The sequence below is a fragment of the Lonchura striata genome, chromosome 3 (assembly GCF_050655825.1).
Source record: "Lonchura striata isolate lonStrDom1 chromosome 3, ASM5065582v1, whole genome shotgun sequence".
NCBI lineage: Eukaryota > Metazoa > Chordata > Aves > Passeriformes > Estrildidae > Lonchura > Lonchura striata.
The window spans coordinates 62,647,068-62,662,604 of NC_140705.1; the positions used below are offsets into that span (position 1 = coordinate 62,647,068).

General features: G+C 41.1%; 1 protein-coding gene across 1 annotated transcript in view; it reads left to right on the forward strand.

The window, feature by feature from the left end:
• The first annotated feature begins 12,569 nt into the window (after window positions 1-12,569).
• Window positions 12,570-15,537, forward strand: part of TXLNB (taxilin beta) — a 34,714-nt gene continuing 31,746 nt past the window's right edge. Inside the window, exon 1 of the mRNA XM_021553067.3 lies at window positions 12,570-12,759. The gene's annotated coding sequence lies outside the window, so the exon portion shown is untranslated. The remainder of the gene's footprint in view (window positions 12,760-15,537) is intronic.

The window sequence follows — 15,537 nt, forward strand, 5'->3', positions numbered from 1 at the left end:
GCAGGAGATGGGGATATTTCTGAAAGTATATAAAATGTCTTATCTGCTGTAATTCAAACACAAGTAACACAGAGTATTTCAGATTTCACTCTCTCTCTCAGCCAGGATACGTATTTTAAGGCTTAATACTCAAAATCTTTTCTATTTACTTCAAGTTACATTATTTGGTCTAATAAGTGATATTATCTCTGTCTACAAACCTCATACAGTTATATGCCCTCCATCAACTTTATATGAAGTAGAGTATGTATTTGAAGGCAGAAATGAATTCCTAGGATTTCCCAATAATGGGGAAAGACACCAAGCTTCTGCACGCATCTGCTTTGTACAGAAACTAAATAGTTATATTTTAGGTTCCTTATAGGATTATAAGGGTTATACAGTTACATTTTGGGTTGCTTATCAGCAGGCTGCACTAAAGGTAATGTGTGATCTAATAAGGAGGTGAAGGGCAATGTTCAAATACCGATATGGAGATGAAGACAATGTCTTCTTAAGTAGCAGGCAAAAAAAAAAAAAAAAATAGTGACCATCACAGAGAAAGTTTTAGGGGAAAGGTCTGAAGACCAGTAAAGCCTTAAGCACATGCTATGAACAGGTGGCTATCAGTGGAGTGGTCGGGACCGGTTGGTTTTGCTCATCATACAGGGCTCAACCCTGTATGCTAGAAAAGTGGAGAGTTTGAGAAAACATGAGGTGTTGACCTTCTTCATGGACCATTATTTACAAGAAAAACCTGAATTTTCTTAGGTGAATTTAAGTGAGCAAGGCTGCTGCTGGATGGAGCCAATGAAGCCTGCAGTTTTGAGCATCAGCTTCTCTGCTCTTGAGGGTGGACACCAGAGGCACATCCCTGCTCCTGGACTGTGAGTAGGGAACAGTACTATTCCTAATCAGTTGTCACATTTCCATCAGTTGTCACACTGGAAACTGTTGTAGTCAAAGCATGGGCTTGAAGCCTGTGCTCAGCATGCTTCTGAAAACCACCTTCTCTCTTCTTAAATCCCATGTAATACACTATCCCACCTTTGTCTGGTGGGACTCTTTCAGTGGCCATGAAGCACCACAGGCCTTGTGCTTCCTTATGTCCTCACTCAGGTTTAATCAGGGCAAATGTAACCATTAAAAGTATTTGGAGCCGCAGCGTGTTTGCTTTGGGATGCACGGTCAGCCAGTGCGGTGCATTACTGCAGCAGTGCCCTGGGATTTTAGGGGGATGGGGATGGTGACAGCTGGCCTGTTACAAGTCACCTTGTGACTTTGCCCAATAAGGAAAAGAGCAATCTCTGACAGGCATGTTGCCCCGCCCCTGGCCCCGCAGAGAGGGACGCGCTGCAGGGCAGCCCGTCATCCCATCGGCTCTCTCCTTGGTCTCCGTCTGAGCTGTCGCTTTTTGAGGCCTCGCCTGACCGTTTTAATTAAGCACTTTACGTGAAAGATGCCAAATCACAGATAATCAGACAGATTTTTACAAGGAGTTATTTAACTTGTTGATACTTACTTGGAGGTACTTCGTTTCCATTCACAGTTTCTGTATTGAACCAGAGCAGTTGACATTTGCCACGACAGATAAAGGCTCGCTGTCAGAGTGCTGAGGAGAGGCTGCAGTACTGGGAGCTTGTAGCTAGGTGTAGCTGAAGCCCTGCCTTTCTTATTGATTAGCGTATTTTAAAGAGCAGCCTTTTAATTTGATTCATGGTATACATTTTAACTGGATGAATATAGTCAGAATGGGTAGTGACGGATGTATGGAGTAGAGCCCTTACCTAATGCAAGAACTTGCTTCTTGGCAATTCCACAATGCTTTCACAAAAATTAGATTAATACACACAGCGACTCTACTAGGCTGATTCCTTTAGCCCAAACCTCTTAGTCCAGGGGTCTTTTTGACATGGTTTAACACATAAATATTGCAGGCAATGAAGTCCTTTATTAGAGGACTGTATTGTTTTCCCCCAAGCTCTGTTACCAAGGTCTGTGTTTAAAGGGCAAGATTGGCTCCACAGGAATCAGTGAAGCAGAGCACTTCTACATTCCAGAGCTGAGCTCTCAGTATTTTGGCCTGAGGAAGGAATGGAGACTACTTTTCTTCCTTGCCTTCCTTTCAGATCTCTCCAGCTCTTACTGTACATAACAGCTTTGCCCTGAATGGCATTCTCATAACTGTGATTGTAGATAAGGCAAAGTTCAGGAATTACATTCTATTCCTATTAGTTTTTTGTGGGTTTTTTTTTGGTGGGGTTTTTTGGGGGTTTTTTTGGGTTTTTTTTGTTTGTTTGTTTGTTTGTTTTGTTTGTTTGGTTGGTTTTTTTTTGGGGGGGTTTTTTGTTTGTAGTTGGTTTTGGTTTTGGGTTTTTGGTTTTTTGGGGGGTTTAGCTTTCAAAAGGCAGTGGTCTTGAATTGTAAAAATTAACAAGACAACTTCATTATTCACCTGTGATTTTTTTTTTTTCCAGATATGCTTTATAACCAAAATCTAGATCTGTGATCTTTGAGTCCAATTCTGACCTAGGTAACTGCTTGGTCAGTGAAGTCCAAGTCAAAAATCAAGACCTGACTGATGGACTGATGGACTGGCTTATCCAGTATACCCATAGCCTTGGAATCCTTTTTGGAGAGCAGGCCAAAACCACACAGCATAGTCTGAATCTAATGCAGTTATTTCAGCCAAAACCACACAGCATAGTCTGAGTCTAATGCAGTTACTTCAGCCAAAACCACACAGCATAGTCTGGGTCTAATGCAGTTACTTCAGCTCCCCTGAAGTCACCCTACCTGAATCAGTGGGCCTAAAAGTGCTCAGAACACATTATTCATTTTAGGAGGACTATATGTTGCTTAGTTATTTTATGCATATATATATTTATGTATCTATATTTACACCATAGTGGTGTAAATTAGTCTTGGGTTTTTTACGTCCTTCGTGGAGTGGAGTCTGGAGTGGTGTTGCTGGAGACACTGCTGGATCAAGTTAATGTGTTGCATGAGCACAGCACTGCAGATGCAGACATGAACCATTCTCTCTAACTCCAACACCTTGTGTAACAGTGGTCATTTCAAATTGAAGTACATCAGAATTCAAAATCACTATGATAGCTGAGAGTCTATATGATGTTCTCATTAATATAATTCAAATATAGTGTCACATATTTGAGTACAATCTTAAAGTGTTGTTTGGGTCAAGAATGGGTAAGAGTACGGTTCTGATCCGTATTTTGCTCTGACATTAACTTACTGGGGTTTATTACTGTTAAAATAATTCTGATAACTACTGTGACTTTCTTGATTACCTTTTTTCCTCAGCCTAAAATGAAATAACTTGAAAATGTCTTCTTCCTTAGTTTTGAGGGTTTTATATCACCCTGGTAGCAGGTGGTCTTTAACTACTGAGAAGAAAAGGAAAGTAGATGAAAATATGATTGACTAACATTTTCCTAAATTTTTTTCCTCCTCCACAAAAATGAGCAGCTCCAAAGTGCTTGTCAGTGGCTTTGGTCAGCCTCTTTCACTGTGAGGAAATTGCATGTTTCTTTTTAAGGAAGCTTAAATACATTCATGAATCACTTTCATGTACACCACATCTATGGGATATAGACACTTTTGTTTTCTGCTTGTTCTGCTAAAAAAGTAAAGACATAGGTGTATATAGTATTTAACATCCAAACCAATTCACACTGCCAGTAAAGCATCCATTGTTATCAGGGAGATTTTGAACTTTCCTTTAGAAAGGCAAATTGCCAGCTTATGCCTGCTTGTGCCAAGTTACTGGATTCATGACTCCTCAGTGTTTATTGCCTGAGGTGGGTGATCATGCTGAAATGCTGCATGACTTTCTTATTCCACTTTGTTGATGAAGGTTACATGGAAGATTGGTGACCTGTGGGTGTCCTTGACATCTGATGGTGTACAAAGGAACTAGGTCATGGAACAGGACTTTGAAATTGATAGTGCATCACAAGGACCCAGCTAGTCAAACCCTAGTTGGTGACATAGAAGAAAAGAGAATACAGACTCAATAACCAGACTCAAAAGAACTGTATTTTCTCCTTACTCACTGTTGGCTGGCAGGTAGGAGGTTTCTGGGGGCCTTTCTGACTGGGGCACCCTCCAAAAGCTTTTCCTCTTTGTGACTGGCAAATAACTGAGAAAGGGTAGGACTAAATACTGGGTGGTTTTATTTTTTCCATTTTGTGGTTGGTAAAACAGTCCACAGTCTTATGAATTGTGACTATTCTTGCCTGCTCTGCTAGCTGATCTCCTAGAGAGAAAAGATTATGGCAGAGAAGCCAACACTGAGAAGTCTGGAGGTGCAACCAGACAGTAGGAGACTACTGCACCAGGAAAGCACAATCATGTAACAGAATGGTGGCTCTGGGTGACTTACTGTCTATATTACAAGACAGGGAAGATAGATGAGAGTTCAAATGATGGGGGGGTAGAGAAGGAAAACACACTGAGAAAAGGTAATATTTAGTAGTTATTAGAATAATGATATTACAATCCTATGATTTTATTTTCACTCTCCTGTGTGGGTTGTCATAGTCACAACCTCTGAAATTTCTCAGAGATCTCACACTTTTTTTTTTTTTTAATTTAATGAAGATCAGAGTTACACATTTCCCTGGTCATGTGGACTACAATTCCTTTGTACAGGAATACATTAGATTGGTTAACATGTAGGCCCCACAGTCCTATATTTACTTAACTTAGCCCTCCTTTGTTAAAAGCAGTGTGGGTTTTAGACCATCTTTGCTCAAGCTGACTGGACAGGTCACATTAGATTTTCAACCTATGTAAACTCTTTGCAGAAAGTGAGGGCACACAAAGCACACAAAGACACAGAACATTTTTGTGAGGTGGACTTCCCTTTCGTTCTAAGTATGCAACTCTGGTCCTCCTGTATTAAGCAAGCATGCCATAATTAAAGTAGAAAAGAATCAGAGCACATCTTGTTCCTATCTGCATGACCTTCAGTAAGTCCTTATTTATTGTGCATTAACATGTAACACTTTATGTCTCGGTTTACCCTTTCAAATAATGAGTACAATGTGCCTTTTGCAGTTCACTGCTGCTTGATGTTGAAGTTACTTAATAGGTTATATTACAATCTTGCATGCAAGCAGCTACTGCACAACTGGATAACACTGGAAGCCACAGAAGCAAACAGTAATTAGTGATATATCTTGCAATGCTATAGAAGCACAGACAATATTACAGATTGCCTGATGATGAGTTTCCAGGCGAACTAGTATTGTTCTCTCTGATTCCAAGTGGGGGGCTAAATAGTTAATTTTCTTCCCTTAGTTCAGCAATTCCCCATACTACAAATAGTTTGAGAGTCTCAAATTACATAACTGCTCTGAGGCTATTGAAAAGCATTTTCTCCTTTAGATTGCTGTTAGAGGAAAAACACTCTTTAAATCCATAGTAATAGACTTTTGGAGACACATCTGAAGATACCTAAGGCTAAATATTATGTATGTATCTGTCTGTATACTCCTATTCAAGTCCAGGCTCTAAATTAGAGACCAAATTGCCTTTCCCAATAAATATTACTTGCATAGGCTTTTTATGTACAGAGAATGAAGATTTACTATATTATAACAAGTTGGGAACATTGGTGCCACATCTTGTATTTGTCTTTCAGCTTTGTAAAATATGAAGCTCACTTTCACCTGAACTTTTCTTTATTCATCTTTTCATCTCTTGGGTTCTCTTTTCTTCTTTATTAATTTGGTCCCACAAATGTTATGTTTAATAAGGTGCTTCTGCATAGCTAGGAAACCCTTATAAAAAATCTAGCCGACACCATTTCACTTTTCTGATCTGCCAGTGCCAATATACCTCTTGCATCCTTTTGCGTTCTCCATGTAGTGATTCTCCTTCCATGCATGCCTTAAAATAGGGCATTGGTGTTTACATCAGTAGCAGCTTTAGACATCACAGAGTAGTGCTGCCAGTTCTGCTGATCACAGGATCATTCCTTCTCAACTAACAGTTCATTGTCCACCCTGTCATTATCCTATAAAATAAGATCATCATTAGGACTTCTTTCACCATCACTATCTCTTATTTTCCTGCTTCTTTCTTCATCTTTCACCACAAATGTTCCCCTGATTTCCAAGTGTCATTTATCTCAATCTGTGTAATTTTCATTGTGTCAGACCCTTATCTTTCCTCCAATATTCCTAGATAGGTTGGTCATAACCTCAGTGTTGTTCAGCTCCCTGCCCCCCTCAGATTCCTTATGATTATCAGCAGAATTTGGACCTTTCCAGAGAAAAATGCTTGGCTCCAGTTATGAGATGCTTTCCTGCCCATGTACAGCTCACACAGCTGAGAGATTCAAGCCTTCAATTTCTAATTTGCTTTATTCTCTCTGCTGCTCACAAGCAGGTGCTGCTTGGGAAATCAATGACAGCTCCACACGCGAAGCAGCTGCAGGACTGAGCCTTTAATGAGTCTTTTCCATTTCTAATTTTTATAAGCCAGTTCTAGCAGCAATCTAAAATAAATGATACATATTGATAATGAAACTGATGCAAGTGAACATTACTAGCAAATGGAAGGATTTAGAAAAGGGAGGAGAAGACAAAGACAACTACCTTTTACAAAATAATTCAGTCTGCATTATCATGCCAGAATAGATAATTTCTTTTCTATAACTCACCCTTGACTGACATACCACTGGCATTTAAAAGACTTCCCAATTACATTTGATATGTGATTTACAGCATGATCACATCTGAATTGGGCCCAGAAATTTCCCCTGGCAGGTTCAGAAAATGTCTGGGGTTGATGGTTGACTTGGCCCAATTCTGTTCCCATCGTGTGTTGATAGAAGATGATTTCAAGCTGGAGGAGTATCATTTTAAAATGAAATTACATGACAAAAATAGATTGTTTCAGGATTCATACCTTTTTGAAGCTTCATGCTAGATTTGTGCTCACTTATAATGATGTAAATCAGCAGTAACTTCACTGCAGTACCAGAATAACTAGAAACAGCTAATACTGCTCTTTCCCTTTATATATGGAGAAGAGTTATTTTCAAACTGCTGATATGCATTCAGGTGTCACCATATGCCTCACCTGAGGGTTTTCTTTACCTTTTGTGTGATTTTTCAAGTGGAGCTATCCTCGACTCTGCCAAATTCTCCAAGTAGCACACAGCATAATGTATTTATGTAGAGTCTGTCTCTTGGGCAAGCTGAAACGGTGGAAATTGCCCGGAGAAAATTGAAACCCTGATAATTGATTTTGCTAGCTCTTAAAGTTTCAAAAGACTTGAATCTTTCCAAGAATAAATCAAAAACTGTTCAGTAGCAGACCATGGGGATTCCCTCCAGATTCTTAGAGTGGTTTCCTTGCTACACTGCAGAAATTATATTCTTAGTGATATAGATTAAGAATTAAATTATTTGCTTAAAATAGTTGAGTCTGTTGCCTATTGGGGTTTTCTGTGTCAGTTAATTTGGCTGCGCTATTAAGTGCCATTGGTAGCCAGGATCTTTGAGCTCTGGAAGAAAAAATGTGGCATACATTAGGTATATGACAAACTCTTCAGGCCATAAAATCTTATTAGAAGGCAAATCACAACCTTCCAACCTTTTTGTGATTGATGTGGAGCTAGGAAATCTGTAGAAAATTGATACAGTGTGGAATGCAAATATATTATTCCCCCTCCCCTCCTTTTTTTTTCACATTAACACAGGACTAAACAGAAGAGAAATTATTCCCAAGAGACCACCATGGAAAATAACCTATTGGTCCTGGTGTTTACAACGTTTCTATCCAAGTAAATTAAACCCAGTGGAGATTGGTCTTGACAAACTTTTCATTGGAAAATCATAGGAGGCTCCTTATACTGGTTTAATTGTAGGTGGCAATGGCAGAGAAACACTGCCAAACTCAGCAGCTTTCTGACTTCTAGATCACTCTTCACATGTTGCTGTGCTTCTGTGTCTCAAGATCCATTATGAGGGCTCTTTCTAAATTCAAATTATATTTTATGTTTATAGGCATTTCTAAATTCTTCATCAACACTATACTTTCATTATATATTTTGTATACATGCTTGTTACTGTATATTATCATGTTATAAGTATATTATGTTATTATGCAATGATATAAGTATATTATGGTGATATTTAAACAGAACAGATCAATGCTATTTCATAGAATCACAGAATTATAGAATGGTTCAGTTTGGAAGGGACCATCTAGTTCCACCTCCCTGGCACAGGCAGGGACACCTTCCACTACACTAGGTTGCTGAAAACCCCATCCAGACTGGCCTTGAACCCTTCCAGGAATGAGGCATTTACAATTTCTCTGGGCAACCTGTTCCAATGCCTCACCAGCCTCACAGTAAAGAATTTCTTCCTCATATCTTATCTAAATCTCCCATCGCTCAGTTAAAAGCAATTTCCCCTTGTCCTATCACTATCTGTCCATGTAAAAAGTCACTCTTTCTCATTTATAAGCTCCCTTTAAGTACTGGAAGGTTGCTAAAAGATTTCCCCAGATCTTCACTTCTTCAAGCTGAACAAGCCCAGGAGGGGGTTGTTTCATAGGAGAAGTCCTCCTACATTTTTGTGGCCCTGCTCTGGCCTTGCTCCAACAGGTCCACACCTTATTTGTGCTGAGCTGGTGAGGTCTCACAAGGGCAGAATAGAGGAAGAGAATCACCTTCCTTGACCTGCTGGCCATGCTGCTTTTGATGCAGTCCAGGATGTGTTTGGCCTTCTAATTATGTTTATAGTTATAATTGACTGAAATAGTGATATTACAGCAAGTGGTTCTGTCCCTGAACACTGTAATTTGAAAAACGCGTATCTGTCACAAAATAAACCAAAAACTGTTCAGGAGGAAAGCCATGAGAAACTTATTCAGATTCTTAGAGAAGTTCCTGCGCAAGAATAAAAAAAATTATACTCTCACTGATACAGAACTGGCACTGAAGTAGCAGACCATGTTAGTCCACTGACATCTGCATCCCTGTGTGTGACAGGACTGGGAATGCTAGTCTCCAAATTTCCTTCTGCTGCTGGCTAGCAGGGTCATGGAGCAGAGCAGCTACAAGTTGCAGAGGGGTGCAGACAGCCCTTTCCTTGCCAGTGCAGAAGGCAGAAGAACCTCTTCAGCCTCTTTGCCTTCTGCCAAAAGACTGGCTCCCAGGGGAGATTAGGGCTTCTGCAGAAACTAAGTGTTCATTTAGGTGGAAGAACAGCTAAGGCTTGCCATTGCTTGTGGTGAAAAAGAAACCCTCAAAACTTTTTCAAGTGGTTTTATCCAATAGAGTATTGCCTTCAGTGTTGGCATTTTTTAAAGCCCTTGAGCATTTGAGAGAGAGACTCTAAACATGAACCATCAGTCTTTCACCTAAACTATCCCATGGGACACAGAAAAAACACACACAACTCCCAAAAGCAACATTAGTGCTGGAGGGAATGGGGAGAGGAAGGAAAAGATGAGAGCTGAATGTTGCAGCTGTGGAAAATGGCCTAGGCAAAGAAGAGAAGAGATATGTCAGAGGAAGATAGGAAGGAAATCAAAAAGCTTCAATAGCATTGACTTAATGATGAGCCTGTCCTTCCATTTGGTAAGGCTGAACACATTCAATATTATATAGAGCAAATGACAAATACAGGTAGAAAATTTTTTCCTCCCTTGGGAAATCTATCCTTCAACAGATTTATGCTGATGATGATTATGTTTAATCCAGAAATAGACAGTTTTCTTGTGATATTCCCTATGGCCTCCATGGAAATGCCACTCTCTTTGCCAACAAAGAGAGCATAGGGTTATTGATATGCAATCCAGCTCATAACTGAACACACCTGTAAAATAAACTTGGTTTTGTTCCTGCAAATTCTCAAGGAGTCATCTAGCTTTAATGTGAGGAAGATACATTTCTCCTCTTTCACATGTATTAGGGAATGATTTCTTTCTCTTCCCCAAAACAGGGACATGAAATGCCTAAAACATTGCAAACACTAAAACCTCAGACATAGTGCAGGCTTCACAGAAAGCACTTTCAGTCCACTCTCTCCTGAGCTTGCCAGATGTAACCATCCCAGCATGCAGAGTCTAAGTGCCAGTCAGTTGGTTGTCCTCAGCATGTAAATTGCCTGAATGGCAGTTTCAACACACTCATCTAAATTTCTTCTGAGTTTCCCTTTCCATTCCAAAGACAGTTATTTCAATTCACAGCCCAAAATCCAGCAGATCTCTTTTAATCTTCTGAAGCTACACCCACATACTCCCCACAAATTTAGTAATACTGATTTTATCTGTGCTTTTCTATTTCCCGACTCTACCACAGACTGCTTTATTTACTTGCATATTTAGGAACAACTCAGAATACATGGCTTTGTACTACTTGTAGCTGGTTGTTATAATGATGACCCCAACAAATTTCCCATCATCAGTGCACTCTGATGTCTCAGGGACATGACCAAGATCCCAGTGCCCAGTGAATCCCATCATTTCATTTGAGCTGTGATAAGGGCTCCCATACATGAAGGGAGGCTGTTGCAGAAACAAGCTGACACATAATAGCTTTAACCCCAGTGAAAGAGAGCAAAGCTGAACCCGTCTTTCCTTGTGTTTGCCAAGGAGTGAAAATATGCCAGAGTAAGTTTCTGCAGCTCAGCTGTTACTTAGCTCCTTGGTAGCTCAGTTGTGCATTTTGATCTCAGAGCTGATTTTATTTCAAAAGTGAACAGGGGCTGGAACAGGAGAATTTTTCAGTCAAATCAGGAGGAGCACAAAGAGCCCATACAAACACTCTTATCTTCACTGGTATTCTGATCTCTCACACTGCCCTATCACAAACATCGCCAGAGTTTTATCTTCTCTCAAAACACATCCAGCCAGTTTCCAACCCTCTCCAAAAGATTTTCTACAGAAGCCCCAGACCTTGCAAGCTCACTGCTTTTCATTACCCCTAAATCAGTGACTTCCTTAGGAATACTATCAAGACACCATTAGTGTCTGAAGAAAATTGGAAGAACAGATTTTCCCTGAAGCCATAATGCCCATGCATCCCCAAATTATAGGAGCTACCTTTTCCAAGTAGAGAAATAAGACTAATGAGAAACCACCTCAAGCGTGACCTTTTTGCCCCACCATCTCCACAAATATAGCAAGACCTTTAGTCCTCTCCAGTAAAAGTCTGAGATGCTGCTAACATACAGACTATTTCTGAACTGGTACTTCTTGATATTGAGCTGCCCAGTACTTCTTTCTCTGGCATCCCTTGTAAATCAGGCACAAAGCATTTCTGGTTCTTCTGTTGTCATGGATTAGTCTGAAGCTTACTTCAAACCATTATAGTATACATTTATTTTGCCACCCTTTGTTCTGAGCCTCTTTGTTTTTCACTGGAGACCAAGTCCTGTCCTTCTTCTCATAGCCCTGGCTCCCACTTCCAGTACCAGCCTATCGTTTCTCCACTGTTTGCATATCTGTGCATTAAACTGACCTACATCTCCTTCTAGGGAGTGGGTAGCAGATGGTGCTTAGGTGATACGGAGTCTCAAGATGCTGCTTGAGTGGCTTGTGGGTCACAGAAGAGTGAAATTCTGGTTGCCGCGTAAGCAGCATGCAGCTGAGGTCCCTGGAGAGCACTCTGCACGTTTGTATCAACAACTTTGGGCCAACATGAGCCAGCATGGTCACATACAGAAAGTAGGTCAGAAGGTTTGCTTGGCTGCAATTTTTGTTTGGGAGCTGCTGGGATCGGGGGCAGCTACACCACTCACCTCTTTTAACATCACTGCATTAATGGAAAAGTTGGTCAACAGAGGACCACCATGGTTGCTGGCACTGGAGCACTTGTCCTGTGAGGAGAGGCTGGATATTCAGCCTGGAAAAGGGACAGCTTTGGAGGAGATTATGAAGAACATAGAGATAGGGTCTTTATAGGAGTGTAAAGCAGGAAGACAAGAGGCAATAGGCACAAGCAGGAACAAGAGAAGTTAAGGCTAGGCAGAAGGAGAAACTTTTTCAGTGCCATGACAGTCAAGCCAGATAAGAGGCTTCCCATGATCATGGATCATGGAGTCTCCATCCACAAAGGTTTTAAAGACTAATTTAAAGCCCTCAGAGACCCAATCTGAGATCACAGCTGAGCTTCCCTCAAGCAAGAGCTTAAACTAAAGATGTCCTGTGGTCTCTTCCAGACAGTGAGTCTTTGATTAGGAATCAGTTTGTTTTTAACAAATCCTGCCCAAATCCAAGACTGCAAAGGGCAGTAACAGCTGGGAGTTCACATTATGGAAATCCATCCCAGTCTTTGTGGTAGACACTGAAAAATTCAACCAAGTTTGACCAATCTATTGTCAATACAGACAAATTTCACACAGCACAACCCCTCAAGTCATTGAGGGATTAAGACTTAAATTTGAAGGGGAGCAGCTGTGTAAGTATCATTTCTTTATTTTCTCTTTCTGAGGGTCCAAGTCTCTAATCTCTCATGCTATCTCTGTCAGAGCAGGGAATAGCCAACATAGTTGGCTCATGCTGCCAGCCAGCAGGCAGCTTCCCCTGCGCCTATCAGAGACGGTCCCTGCACAGTGCACACTCAGTCCCTGCACTCTTTGCTCCTCCTGTGTCATTCTGTCCTTCCCTCCTCACTTGGTCTTCCCGTCATTCTTTCCTCAGTGGCAGGATTATAGAGCCTGTTGCTGGCGTGCCCTTGTCTGAGCTTTCTGCCCGACTTTTTTCCTCTGCTTAGATCTTCTCTTTGCTCCGGTAAGTCTGATGAATGCCTTCCTTGCTGTCACTGCTTGGTGACATGGCACAAGGGCTTTAATGTAAGCACTTCCCTTTGGGAGCGTCAATCTGCATTTTCTAGGAACAGCCCTAGGAAAGCCAGGGCACCATGTGACATCTGAGGAAAACAGGAAGGTATCCAAGTTGTTGGTGAAAGTAAGAAATTCTTGTCTTAAGAGTGATCAGAGAAATTTAAGATTACTTTGGTAGCACTTGTGTTGAATTGAGACTAGGGGCCATGCATGATCTGTTACAACAGACCAATGGTCAAGATTCAGGTGCCACATGAGAGGTGAGGCAGGAAGCTTCAAAAAGCCTCCAAGTGTGGTTCTGAGCCAAACTGCCACAAAACTTCCAAACTTTTGTTCAGTTTTGTACTAGAAAATTGCACATAAATCATAAAGCTCTTCAAATGCAGTGGGTAGCTGATACAGTTGGTTTTATCTCTGCTTTCTAAAGTAACACACAGGGCAGTGTCTATCTAGACTGTAAGAAGGTTCTTGTACTTTTCTGAAGGACGATTGGAGCTACAGTAGCAGGGGCAATTCCAGAGTTTAATGTTTGCTCCTTTGAGGTGTCACTGCAGACCAATCTGGTGTTATATGAAGATAAAAAATCAGATTTTATCAGCATGTGTTGGCTAGTGCAAATATATGTAAAGCTTTGGTTTAGAGAAATTTGTGTGTATGTGAACTTTGAGCATAAAGTGCTAAATACCATCACTCATTTTAGAAGAGCTTAAAATAGCTCCTGGCTTCAGAGCAGGTGCCATGTGTCCTTCTGCTGAATGCATGGGGATGCAAAAGCTAAATATAGACTAGTCTGTAAACCCTCTAGAAGTTCAAGCTGCAAGAAAGAAATCAGGAAGCAAATCCCATGACAAAGAAGGGGAAGCACACTGTTTATAAAAGCTAAACAAAACTCTGTGGCAGTCTTCAAAGACAAGCTAAGAAAATTGTGTTTTGATCATGCCAGGAGGGTGCCTGGGCAGCAGAGCCAGCTTCCAGCAGTGTGAGAGGTGGACCGGCACACCCCAGCACAGGAGCAGTTTTCCCAGCAGCAGTGGGATGGCTATTGCAGCTCTGCTAAATCAGTCATTGGCCCTTGCCTACTGACCTTTTACTTTGGAAATACTGACTATTTTCAAAGCACAGTGAAGGCAAATTGTGCTGTAAATGTGAAATATTGAGGGATATAGTTGCAGACAAACAAACTCATCATGTAACCAGACTGATCTGAGGCACACACCTTTTGTCTCTGGGTGCAGCTGTGGCCATGCTGTGTGCTCAGCTATGCTGAGAGTTCCATTTCTGTCCTGAGTTATCCCAAGTTCTTAATGGAGGAAGGAGAATGGAGTAGAGTCTTTCTCACAGTGGGGAGGCAGCAGCACCCTCTGGCTCTTGGGGGTGTTCCCCACTGAAGGAGAGGAGGACCACAGCTACTATTTGTAGGCAGCAACCACAAGTGTCAAGTTTCCATCCAAAACACCAGGGCCAAGAAAGGTGCTGATCTCACAGTTGTGGAACAGGTCCAGGATTTGGGAATGCAGGACAAAAAGAGTAAAAAGTAAACGATGCAATGCTCAGACTCAGTCAGACTGACCAGTCCTCCCCCTTACCATAAAACAGAGTAAGGCTGTGTTAGAAGTTCAGGTGCCTGGAGGCAACAGTAATGCTAGTAGGAGTTGCAAAACTGAAGAAGTGGCCAGTCTAAAATTGGGCAAGTCTGAAAAACCAAGGAATTCCTCTTCTGGACTCAGTCACCTAATTTTTAGGCATTACTGTGTTTAAGATAGAGTATAATATAAATACTTTGGGTCTTGCTGAAATTGGCACCAAAAGTCTTTTATGGCCTGATAAGGGAGAATTCCTTGTGTACATCAAGGTTAAGCAGGCTGGAGTACAAGGGACAGCTGGGGCCAACTGCAGTAAAAACTCCCAGCATCAAAGGCTGTCAGTAGGCAACTCTCAGATGCTGTGACTCCCTCAACATAAATTGCAGCGCTGTTGAAGCTGTTGTGCAAAACAAAGTATACAAGTCTTCACAGGCATTGTGTTTGTGCTGGAAAGCAGTTATCAGAACTCTGGTTTAGCCTGAGGAAGAACAAAATAAAACATTAGGATATTTATTTGTGTGTGTAAATATAACTGCTAATATGACCCAGCAGGTTGGCTCCTTTGGGTTAGAAGTTTATTGCTGTGTATTTCTGGGGTTCCTGCCTGCTCACCATTCTGAGCTGGTGGGTGGAAACTCAGCAGATGTGAATTGCCATGGCTTCAGACTGATTATAACTAATCCCTTTCTAGCCAGGAATGTATGTTAGGGAAGATTTCCTGCAAGGCCAGCTTGTAAACATTTGTGTCCTTGATTCTAATCATCCAGTTTCTCTTTCATTCACCCATGTTTTTCCCTTGTTACAGAGACACATAATGCCACAGTTGATTTAAAGCCTACAGTATTTGGAGACATGCTTTGTGATTCATATAAGAGGAAACCTTTAGACAGAGAGTGCTACCACATGAGTGATGAAGTTGGGAGGCAGCCAAGGGAGAGAGTCGGGTACAGAGAGAACATCAGCTTGTACTTTCTTACAAAGAGGGGAAGATAGAAAATAAATTAATATTTGGAAATGGATCATTTTGCAGTCCTGCTCTATGATGAACATATTACAAAAATAGGTATTTTGAATGGGGATATACTTTCTGAAAGTTTTATTCTGCCTAAACAAGAGCTGGTAGTCCTGGGTTTCCTACCTGA